At 48.1% G+C, this 11,744-nt stretch overlaps 2 protein-coding genes and 1 long non-coding RNA gene across 4 annotated transcripts in view; 1 reads left to right on the forward strand and 2 right to left on the reverse strand.

The window, feature by feature from the left end:
- The window catches only part of PPP1R8 (protein phosphatase 1 regulatory subunit 8), a 373,418-nt gene that overhangs the window by 250,275 nt on the left and 111,399 nt on the right, over positions 1-11,744 (reverse strand). The window lies entirely within an intron of this gene.
- The window catches only part of WASF2 (WASP family member 2), a 343,739-nt gene that overhangs the window by 236,036 nt on the left and 95,959 nt on the right, over positions 1-11,744 (forward strand). The window lies entirely within an intron of this gene.
- The window catches only part of LOC138154017 (uncharacterized), a 5,454-nt gene continuing 5,242 nt past the window's right edge, over positions 11,533-11,744 (reverse strand). The window contains exon 2 of one of the 2 annotated variants that reach the window (XR_011166533.1): positions 11,533-11,679. This is a non-coding gene — a long non-coding RNA (uncharacterized lncRNA). Of the gene's footprint in view, positions 11,683-11,744 lie in introns of both variants that reach the window. The other variant, XR_011166532.1, reaches the window with a different exon arrangement.

Consider the following 11,744-nt stretch of genomic DNA (forward strand, 5'->3'; position numbering starts at 1 on the left):
GCCCTTAGAACACAGGATGCCAGAGCTGGGAGGGCCCTTAGAACACAGAATGTCAGAGCTGGGAGGGCCCTTAGAACACAGAATGTCAGAGTTGGGAGGGCCCTGAGAACACAGGATCATAGATTTTAAGCCATCAGAAACCTCCATGGTCATTTAGTCCAACCCCTCCTCATTTTAGAGTTAAGTAAACTGAGGTACAGTGAGGATAAGTTGATTTGTCCAAGGTCACATAGCTAGTAAAGTGTTTGTCAGCATTTCAACCCATATCCCCAGACTCCAAATCTAGCATGCTCTCCTTTGTACCTCGTTTCCTCAAATATGCGAAATCATGTCAAGTGCTTTGTGTACCCCAAATGCCAAGCAGAAATATCAGCACTATTACTCAGGGACCAAGCACTCTCTTTAAGGGTGGTCAGCAGAGTCCAGGACTGAATCCTGTTCTCCCCTCCCAGCACATGAGATGTCAGAGCTGGAAGAAACCTCAGGCACCATCTAGTCCAACCCCCTCATTTTACTGAAGAGGAAACTAAGGCCCACAGAGGTCAAATGATTTGCCCAAGGTCCCATAGCTAGCAAACATCAGGACCAGGATTCAAACCCAGGTCCTTTGATGCTAAACCTGGGACTTTTTCCAGTGCCTCATGACCAACTCAGCTGTGCCTTGGGAAGAAAAGTCTGGATGGTTAGTTTGGTCTGGGAGGGAGAAGAACCCCTGGAATGAGGCAGGAGAAGTGGATTCTGGTCCTAGTTTCTTGACTAACCTACTTCGTGTGACCTTCAGTAAATCAATGCACCTTTCTGGGCCTCAAATGACCTAGCCATAGGATGGGGATCACAATTCCCACCCAGTTGTGGAGGCATTTTTTAGTTGTGTCCGACTCTGTATGACCCCATTTGGGATTTTCATGGCAAAAATCCTGGAGGAGTTTGCCATTTCCTTCTCCAGCTCACTTAACAGATGAGGAAACTGAGGCAAACAGGGTTCAGTGACTTGCCCAGGGTCACACAGCCAGTAAGTGTCTGAGGCTGGATTTGAACTCAAGTCTTCCTGACACCAGGCCTGGTGCTTTATCCTCCATGCCATCTAGCTGCCTTATTCCCATTCTACCTAGTGGAAATTAGGAAGTGTCTACAAACTCCAGAATTATGAAGCTTGGGATGGTGGTGGTTAGCAGAAGGGAGAAGGGTAGAGGGAGGATCTAGGTCTTTCTATCACTGATTCTTTCCCTTCCCGTTTCCCCTTCCCCTCCTCCTTCTTCTTCCCCCTTTCTCTTTCTCTTTCCCTTCCCCTTCCCCCTTCCTTTTCCCCTTCCCCTTTCCCTTCCCTTTTCCCTTCCCCCTTTCTCTTCCCCTTCCCCCTTTCCCTTCCCCCTTCTCCCTTCCCCTCCCCTTCTCTTTCTACCTTCCTATTCCCCTTTCCCTTCCCTTCCCTTCCCCTCTCCCCTTCTCTTTACACCTTCCTATTTCCCTTCCCCTTCCTCTTCCCTTCTCTTCCTCTTCACTTTCCCCTCCTTTCCATCCATGATACAAAGATAAGACCCCAGGTTCAGACACAGAGTGAGATCTTCATTATCAGTCTACTCCTGACTCCCTTTGTGACCCTGAGCAAATCACAGCATCTCAGAGCCAGAAGGGACCTTGGGACACATCTAGGCCTACGAGAAAGTGACCAAGAATCCCATCTCCAGCATCCCCAGCAAGCACCACCCAACCCTGCTTGAAGACCACCAACAAGGCTCCCTCACAGCCCACCCCTCTTTGGGATCACTGAAATGTTTGTCTTGATGTCAAGCTGAAGCCTCCGTAGAGCCTCAGGCTTCTGTGACTGCCCAGCAAAGAGTAGGAGACACATGGCTATAACACCCTCGCCCCCCCCCCTTTTCCAGGCTAAACACCCCCAATTCCTACAACTGATCCTCTGATCTTCCTTAAGCAAAGGTCTGACCTTCCCCTCCCTCCTCAATAAATTCCAGCGACTTCCTAGGACCTCCAGGATCAAATACAAAAACTTCTGGGGTTCAAAGCTCTTCCTCACCCAGCCCCCACTTCTTTCCAGACTTCTTACACCTTAGTCCTCACCATGAACTCTTCCATCCAGGGACACTGACCTCCTGACTGTTCTATGAGCAAGGGACCTTCCATCTCCAGACTCCAGGCGTTTTCTCTGGCTGTGCCCCATGCCTGGAACACTCTCCCTCCTACGTCTGCCTCCTGGCTTTCCTGGCCTCCTTCAGGTCACAGCTAAAATCCTACCTCCTACAGGAAGCCTCTCCTGATTCCTCTGATTCTAGCTCCTTCCCTCTTTTAATTATTCAAATTTGTCCTATATATATTTTCTTTCTACCTAGTTGTTTGTGTTGTTGTCTTCCCCATTAGACTGTACGCCCCTTGAGAACAGGGACTGTCTTTTACCTAGCTCTATCCCCAGTGTACTTAGCACAGTGCCTGATATACAGTAGGTGCTTAATAAATGCCCCTTGGACCCTGAGTAGCAGTTCCTTCACCTATAAAATGAGACAGACGAGATTAGAAAGAACCTCTCTCCTTCTTCAGAGACTTTAGGGTCATGGGGGTCACCTTTAGGGCTGGGAGAGATGTCTGAGAACATCTACTCCAATTTTCTCATTCTTACAGATGAATAAACTGAGGCCCAGGGAGGTTAAGCAAACTGTCCAAGACCACACGGGTAGGAAGTATCACAGGCAGGAGAGGAACCCAGCCTCCTCACACTACATCCAGGTAATAAAGGTATAATTTTCCTGGTTTTATGGATGGGGAAACTGAGGCTCAGAAACAGAAAGGGACTTGCCATTTGCCACATAGCTAGGCAGCATTAAAGTCAGGATTTGAACCCATGACTCCTACAACCAAGTCCACTTGTTCCCATTACACCCCACTGGCCCTAACATTTTTAACTGCCTATGATTCTTGGGGTCTTTCATCTTGCTCCAGGAAGGGATTGGGGGGAGGGAAGGGAGGCAGGCTATGAGACAACCTGACAATTTGGGAGCTAGAAATCATTGGACAAAAATGCCCCATGGGGATATTGCATAACTCGCTTGACCTCTATGGGCCTCAGTTTCCCACTCTGTAAAAGTAGGGGATTTTGGCCTCCAAGGTCCCCTGGGCTGTGCCATTCTATGTCCCAAAGCCCCTCCACACTCTGAATCTGTTCTAATTTTTCTTCCCAACCAGAATCCTGGGCTGCTTGGGGACTCAGCATCAAGGTCCAGCAGAGGCTGGGGTGGCTGAAGAGCCCTCCTCTTCTTGTGCCTCCCCCTCCCCTAACCTTCCTGCTTCCCCCTCCCTTTCTGCCTCCTCCTGTGCCTCCCCCCTCCCCTTCTGCCTCTCCCTCCCCCTCTGCTCCCCCTCCCCCTGGCCCTGGCCCGAAGCATAGCTAGCAGGCGCCCGAGCTCTGAGTCAGCCCAACCTCATTGCTCCTTGCTCCCTGACACGGCTCCTGCCAACCTAATCTGCTTACTGTCAGCTGCAGACTATTGGCTCAACCGCCTCCCTGCTCCCCCACCTGGAACTCCATTTCGCTCCCTGCCAAGCCCTGTCCCTGCTTCCTCCCCATCCCTGGCTACGCCCTCCTCTTCGTGGGGGCTGCTCTCCCGCCCTGTGCTGTCCACAGGCCGGGCTAATGATGACCTCGAGCTCAGGCAGGAGTCCTGGCTTGTCTTCTGGCTGTCTGGGCCTGGAGCCCCCTCCCCATCCCCTCCTGGGGCGTAAGCAGCCCCCTTATCCCCTCACAGTGCCTAAGAGGGCAACAGGACCCAGTGGGAAGGGATGGGCTATGGGAGACTCAGGCTGCCTACTCAGCCTCAGGAATGAAAGTGCTGCCTCTCTGATTCCCTAGTGCTTTTCAAGGCAGCTCCAATAAAGGCTTGTTAGCTGAAAAAAATAAACTAAAATAATACAGATCAGTATTAAAAGACCCAGCTCAAGCATCACAGCCACCTGGTAATGCCCTCCTTCCCCTTCGAATCATGAGTACACACACACACACACACACACACACACACACATATGCACAGGATGAGTGTGTGAATATATGTACCTGTTGTCTTCCTAATAGAATGTAAGCTCCATGAGGGTAAGGGCTATTTTTCCTTCGTGTTTGTATCTCTAGTGCCTAGCACAGGGCCAGGCATACAGCAGGTGTTTAATAAATGCTTGTTGATGGATAACTGTTTGTGAGATCTTAGGGAAGTCACTGATGCTTTCTGAACCTCACTTTCCTCATCCGTGGAATAATAAGAGTTTACATATAAAGCTGACTTGGGGCATCATAAAGATGCCCTCTTTATCTGACTGCTGGGTGGCATAGTGGATAAAGCCTGGAGTCAAGAAGACTGGATTTAGCTTCAGACACTTACTAGTGATGTAATCGTTGGCAAGTCACTTAACCTCTGTTTGCCTTAATTTTCTCTTTTGAAGAATGGGGACAATAATAGCACCTACCCCAAAGAGTTGTGAAAATCAAATGAGAATAATTGTAAAGTACTTAGTACAGTGCTTGGCATACAGTAAGCATTATATAAATGCTTATTCCCTTCCCGTTTTATAGATGGGAAAACAGGCTCAGAGAGGTCAAGGGTGACATAGGCAGGAAGGTTTGAATCTGCTTCTTCTTGAGTCCACATCCAATGCTTTATTGGCTACATCATAGGATTTAGAACAGGGACTGTCAAGGTTGTGGTGTCTGATCCCTTTATAGCCATAGAAACTTAGGCAGGAGAGAGACTTGCTCAAAATCACATAGCCAGGAAGAAGCAGAGCTGGGATTAGGACCCAGTTCTTTGGGCCTTCAGAGCTCTTTCTAATCTCCTAGCTAGGTGGTACAGTGAATAGAGCACCAGTCCTGGAGTCAGGAGAACCTGAGTTGAAATCCGGATTCAGACACTTAACACTTACTAGCCGTGTGACCTTGGGCAAGTCACTTAACCCTAATTGCCCCACCTTCCCCCTCCAAAAAGCAAAACAAAACAAAATAAAAATCTCCTAACTAATCTCCAAGAGCCCATCCTGCCCCATGATTTTATGGTTTTCTACAATAGAGTAGAGGCCACTAAGTGGCACTGTGGATAGAGCTCCTGGCCTGGAGTTTTGAGTACAAATCCAGCTTCAGACACTTACTGTGTGACCCTGGGCAAGTCACTTAACCTTGCTTGCCTTAGTTTCTTTATCTGTCAAATGAGCTGCCAAGAAAACCCCAAATGGGGTCTTAGAGAGTCAGACGTGACTGAACAACAAACAGCAATACAACAGAGTAGGAGGAATACTGTATTTGGAATCAGAAGACCTGGGCTGGAGTCCGGATCCTATCCCTGGTCAGCTCTGTGACCCGGAGCAATTCACTCCTCCCTCGCTTGTAAAACAGGGAGAATAGCCCTTGCCTTGCTTCACCTCCCTCAAAGAGATTTTAGAAGGATCAAGAGCAAAGATAAGGGACATTTAGGTTTGCAGAGTGTTTTCTGTGGATGACTTTGTTTGAACTCTAATAGGTACAAGGGGAAGAGAATCTGGAGTCTAGAGTGCCTGGTTTCAAATCCCACCATCTACTGACCCATAGCAATTTCCTTAACTTCTGGGTGACTCCATTTCCTCCAAAATGAGAAGATTGGGCTGCACAGTTTCTGTGGTCTCCTTTAGCCCTAGAAGGCTTATTGAGGGAGTTAATACAGAGTGCTCTAACGTTTGCAAAACACTTCATATACATTGTTCTATTTGGATCACACAACAACCCTGTAAGGTAGGTAGGTGCCATTATTATCCCCATTTTAAATCTGAAGAAACTGAGGCAAACAGAGGAGAAGGGACTTACCCAAGGTCACGCAGCTAGGAAGTATCAGGGACAGGATTTGAACTCTGGTCTTCCTGACTCCAGGCCCAGCACTTTATACAGGACCCCACTTAGCTGCCTTAAAGTCACAATTAAGTCACACACACAGCTAGTGTGTGTGTGTTGGAGGAGAGATTTGAATCTATACCATGGGATCCTGGACCTAGGGATAGAAGGGTCCTCAGAAGCCATCTAGATAGTCCAACCCCCCATTTCATGGCTGAATAAACTGATGCTCAGAGAGGTTATGGAATTTGCTCAAGGTAACACAGCCATTAAATTCTAGAGGTAAGATTTGAACTCACATCCTCCCCACTCCAGGCCCAGCTTTCCGTCTACTATGTAAGATTTTTGCCAAATGAAAGTGTTTCATAAAATATAAAGACTCGGACAGATGTACAGTGGTGTTTTTGCTTAATTATTGGTGTTGACTGACCTCTCTGGTTCTTGCAGAGGTTGAATTTAACAGCCTAAATTACCTTGAATTTTTTTTTATGGCAATCCAGTTGGAAAAAAATATCAACAGGAACAAAATATGCTTCTCCTTCCCCCCAACCTAGCAATCAATGGCTAGGAATGGGTTAAAGTTCTGACCCTATTATCTCTCTCCCAGCAAAGAAAAGTTTTACCTATGGAAAAGACACCTAATCCAGTTGGCCAGGTCAGGTGGGGCACTGGGAATTGGGAGCTTGGGGCCTTGCCCAGGCTTGGTGTCAATTAGGTTGGGTGGCTGCCTTCTGCATAGTTCTCAAGGTTACCCTCCCTACAGGGCTCCTCAGAAGACCTTGGCCACCTCCTTCCCTCCCTCCCTCCCTCCCTCCTTCTCCTCCTCCTCCTTCTCTTTTGTCTCTTTGTGTTTTTCTGTCTGAGTCTCCCTCCCTCCCTTTCTTCTTCTCTCTCTCTCTGTCCTCTTTCTCTTCTCCCCTTTGCTCGCTCTCTCAGTCTGGCTCTCTCTCCTTCTGTCTTTGTCTCACTCTGCTTCTCTCCCCCTTTCTTTCCCCTTATCTTGCCCTCCCCCTTCCCCCAACTCACTTCCCACCTCTAATAGTTTCTGGGAAGCTCAGGTGGTAAGAAAAAACAAAACAAGACTCAGGCATATAGAGAGGAGGTTCCTGGTGCCCCACAAATACAGCTGTAGATCAGGGTGGGGCTTCCTTAGCTCCTTGGGCCAAGGGACCCAGCTCTAGGGCCCCTCCCAGCCAGCTCTGCTTTCTCCCAGCACCACTTGGCTCCAGTAAAGAAAGGCCTGAGTCAGGAGTTCGAAGGCCAGGGAGGCCTCAGGGGAGAAGCTGGTAGGGTGTGGCTGCCAGAGAAATCCAAGGGACTGGGGAATTAGATTTCCAAGGCCCCTCCCAGCTCTGACATCCTGTGTTCTAAGAGCCCTCCCAGCTCTGACATCCTGGGTTCTGAGGGCTCCCAGCTCTAACTTCCTGTGTCCTGAGGGCCCTCCCAGCTCTGACCTCCTGTGTCCTGAGGGCCCTCCAAGCTCTGACCTCCTGTGTTCTAAGAGCCCTCCCTGCTCTGACATCCTGGGTTCTAAGGGCCCTCCCAGCTCTGACAGTCCATATTCCAAGGTCACCTCTTGGCTCTGACATTGCATGTTCTAAGATCTCCTCCAAATCTTGCCCACTGCTGACACACTATGTGCTCTACAGCCTTGGTAGCAGCATCGGCCCATTGGCTTTCCCTTCTCTGGCTTCTCCAGGGCTGTGTCACCACTTGGGATCAGGGAGTATCTGCTAGTTGAGTGATTCTGGACATGTCATTTCCTATCTCTTAAGCCCACTTACCTCCTCTGTGAACGAGAGATAACACTATCACCTGTAGCTCAGGGTTGTTGGGAACAGCAAATGAAATAAGCTTAGGAAGCACTTTGTAAACCTTAAGGAGCTGTATGGATGTCAGCTGTCATCATTAGCATCTGTCCTCCTGTAATGAAGAAGGTAAAGCCCAGAGAGGAGGGTGAGAGATAAACCTGTGGGAGGCCATGCAAATAGAAAGTGACAGAGGTAGGATTAGAATCCAGGCTCCTGTGAAGGCTCCCTACTCTTCTGTCAGCTACACCTGATAGCAATCCCATCCTCTCACCTCACTGTACCCCCTGCCCCTCACCCAAGCCTCCCTCTACTTTGTGTCTTGATAAGATCCTGGCCCAGAGCTCTTTGAAAGGAAGAAAACAGGCACCTACTGTGTGCCAAGCACTGTTTTAAAAATAAGTTTTATCTCCTTTGATTTTTTTTTTTCACAACAACCCTGGGAAGTTGGTGTTATTATGATTCCCATTTTACAGTTGGGGAAACTGAGGCAGACAGAAGTAAAATGACTTGCCCAGGGTCACAAAACTAGCAAGTGTCTGAGGCTAGATTTGAACTCAGGTCTTCCTGACTCCAGGTTCAGCACTCTATCTTTTGTACCATCTAGCTGCCTCTTGCTATGACTTTCCAGATCACAGATTTAGAGTTGGAAAGAATCTCTGAGGCTATATATTTCAACTTCCTTCATTTTTATAGGGTTAGGCGGCAAGGTGGGGCAGTGCATAGAGTGATGGGCCTGTAGTCAGGAAGACCTGAGTTCAAATCCAAGCCTCAGTGTGTGACCCTGGGCAAGTCACTGAACCCTGGAGAAGGAAATGGCAAAGCACTCCAGTATCTTTGCCAAGAAAACTCCAAATAGAGAGTTGGAAACAACTCTAACCCCTACCACCGGTGAAGAAACTGAGGCCCAAAAAGATTAAGTGACTTGTTTAAGGTCACACAGATAGTAAGTGACAGAGTCAGGTCCCCTGACTCCTTCCCCTCTTCTCCCAGTCCCCCCAGATCCCCTCCCTCAATTGCCAGTCTGAAGGCAGCGATGATGGTTTCGCCTTCATTGTTACCTCCTTCCTCCCCTTTCCCCATCCCAGGTCCTGGTATGGGGCCTTGCATCAAGGAGAGCTCCAACATCTGGCAATTTTTTCTTTCTGAGTACCTTTCTGCATAGGTCAGATTAATAGGTGATTTGTGTTGTCCTGGAAGAAAAACACTAGGGTCAAGGAGGCCCCATTGGAGAGGGCGAAACATGCTGGCCTTGGGTCAGATCCCACTCTGGCTCCTTCTGCCCCATGACCTCAGGACAGTCACTCACCTTTCTGACCCTCAATTTTCTCACCTGTGAAAATAAGAGGGAGGGCCTAGATGACCTCTAAGGCCTCTTCCAGCATGGAGCAACTTAGAGTTGTTAGAGCATAGAGAGTATTCAATAAATGCATTAAATGAACAACCGGTTCATTACTGAACCCAATTTTTGTTGCTGTTAAGTCGTTTCAGCTGTATCTGACTCTTTGTGACCCCATCTGGGGTTTCCTTGGCAAAGAGACTGGAGTGGTTTGCCATTTCCTTCTGCAGCTCATTTTACAGATGAGGAAACTGAGCCCTGTAGGCCTGTATTAAATAATAGTGGCTCACACTTCTGAAACTTTTGGGCTAATAAAGCATTTCCCTCCCAGTAACCTTGTGGAGTAGATTGGGCCAAGGATTATCATCCCCATTTCACATATGAGGAAACTGAGGCACAGAACTGTTTAAAAACTGCATCCATGTTAACACAGCTAAGGAGACATTGGCAGCGAGATTCAAACCCAAGTCTCTCCTGATAGCTCTGCTGTTCTTCCTCCTACACTGTACTCCCTTTAATTTCTCATCTGTTATTTAATTGGGTTTTCATGACAACCTTGTGAGTTCATTAATAATAACAGCTAACATTTTAATAGCACTTTAAGGTTTACAAAGCTCTTTCCAAATATGGTCCCATTTATGCTCACAACAAACCTGGTAGCTAGGTGCTATTATTGTTATTTTGCAGATGGGAAAACTAAGGTAGAGCTTAAAGTGACTTGCCCAGGGTCATACAGCTAGCATCTAAGGCTGGATTTGAACCCAGGTCTGCCTTGCTCCAACTCCAGCACTCTATATCCATTGGGTCACCTACCTGTTTCATTATCTCATTCTCTCATTAGTACAAAGAGTAGTGACCCCATTCTTTTTTTTTTTTTTTTGCTTTTTTGGAGGGGGGAGGCAGGAAAATTGGGGTGAAGTGACTTGCCCAAGTCACACAGCTAGTAAGTGTTAAATGTCTGAGGTCGGATTTGAACCCAGGTCCTCCTGACTGCAGGGCCCATGCTCTATTCACTGTGCCACTTAAATTCACTATTCATCTGTGACCCCATTCTAATGAAGAGGAAACTCAGGGTCAGATAGAGGTCCTGCAGCAAGTTGACTAGAACCCAGGTCTTGGGCCTTCCATTTCCAAGTCCTAGTAGCAGACAGGACCACAAGAGCCTCCTGGGGACAGGAGCCCATGGATACCCCTGAGAAGACAAGGGAAGTGGCTCGATGCTTGGAATCAGGAGGCCCAAGACCCATGATGCTACCCTCAGGGGTCCAGGCTCTTGGAAGGGAGGTTGCCGCGATGGAGTCGCCTTGAGGTTCCACCGACCGTGAAGCCGGGTGAGCCCTATCACTGGGAAAGGGTGAGGCAGGCCCTCCTGGTCAGGCCAGCCAGGACAACATTCTTCTGACATTGAGACTAGTACAGGCATGTCACTAGGGTTGGGGCACTTTCTTTTGTCTGGGGAGAAAACCGTGCCTTGATCCAAGGTTAGGCAATAATCGTAAACGCAGACTTATGGGCATGCATGCACACGTGCATGGAGCTCCAAACATCCTCCCCCTCCCCAAATCCCTGTGTTCACACTCATCCAATATCCCATCTCTGGGGCTCAGCTCCTCAGAGAAAAGCAAGGCTCTCCACACCAGCAGTGCATGCATGGGAGAGGAAAGAGAGGAAAGGGAGGAGGGACACTCAGCAGCAAAGGCAGCCAGCTCTCTCCCTCCCGCCCCTTTCTTCCTTGTTCACCCAGGGAAGTGAAGGCCCCTGGGGGGATCAAGGAACAAGAACCAATGTGCCCTTGGGTCCTTGGAGCTGGCCTGAGCCAGAGTCACATTCCAAGCTTTTTATCTACTATCCTGCCTAAGCTTCACAAAAAAGCTGTGGGTCATAGAGCCTTGAAATGTTAGCATTGAATAAAGGTCCTTAGAGCATCGAATGTCTGAGCTGGGAGGGGCCTTGGAATATAGAATGTTGGAACATAGCCTGATGTCTACCTTAGAATGTGGCCCACTGAGATCCCCCCAATGCTGTGCCTTCCCCACAGTGATCAGATCTAATAGATCCTGGATATATCTTGTTTGGATGCAGTTGTTTGCATGTGGTCTCTCCCATCAGACCAGGAGGACTGTCTGTTCCCTTTCTTTGCATCCCCTGTCCTTAACACAAAGCCTGGCACATAGTAGGTGTTTAATAAATGTTTGCTGACCAATTGATGACTAAAACCTAGAATGTCAGAGCAGGAAGATTACCTTACAATACAGGAGGCTAGAACACAGAGATGTAAAGGTGGAAGGAACATAAACTGTTAGAGGCATTGTAGAACAAAGAACATCAGAGACAGGAGGGGTTTTAGAACAGAGAATGGCAGGATGTGGAGGGTCCATTATAGCATGCTGCAATACAGAAGTTAGGTATGGAAGACAGTCTATAATAGGGAATATTAGATGTGGGAGGGACCTTAGAACATAGAATGTCAGAGGTGGAAGGGACCTTAGTCCAGTTGCCCATTTCACAGATGAGAAGAATGAGGCTTATAGAGGTCATGAGACTTTTCCAGGATTTCTTAGGAATTTTTTTTCTGGTGACATGTAGCTTTTTTCCTTTCCTTCTTTTACATTGACTTGTTTTTCCATTTCTTGAACAGCCGCCTTCTGCAAAAGCCACTGGGTGCGAGTACAAGAACATTTCTTCTTTAAAAAAAAAAAAGGAGAGAGAGAGAGAGAGAGAGAGAGAGAGAGAGAGAGAGAGAGAG

The sequence above is a fragment of the Petaurus breviceps genome, unplaced genomic scaffold (genome assembly GCF_028583685.1).
Source record: "Petaurus breviceps papuanus isolate PSGF00001 unplaced genomic scaffold, PetGlider_PUasm1.0 91041, whole genome shotgun sequence".
NCBI classification, from domain to species: domain Eukaryota; kingdom Metazoa; phylum Chordata; class Mammalia; order Diprotodontia; family Petauridae; genus Petaurus; species Petaurus breviceps.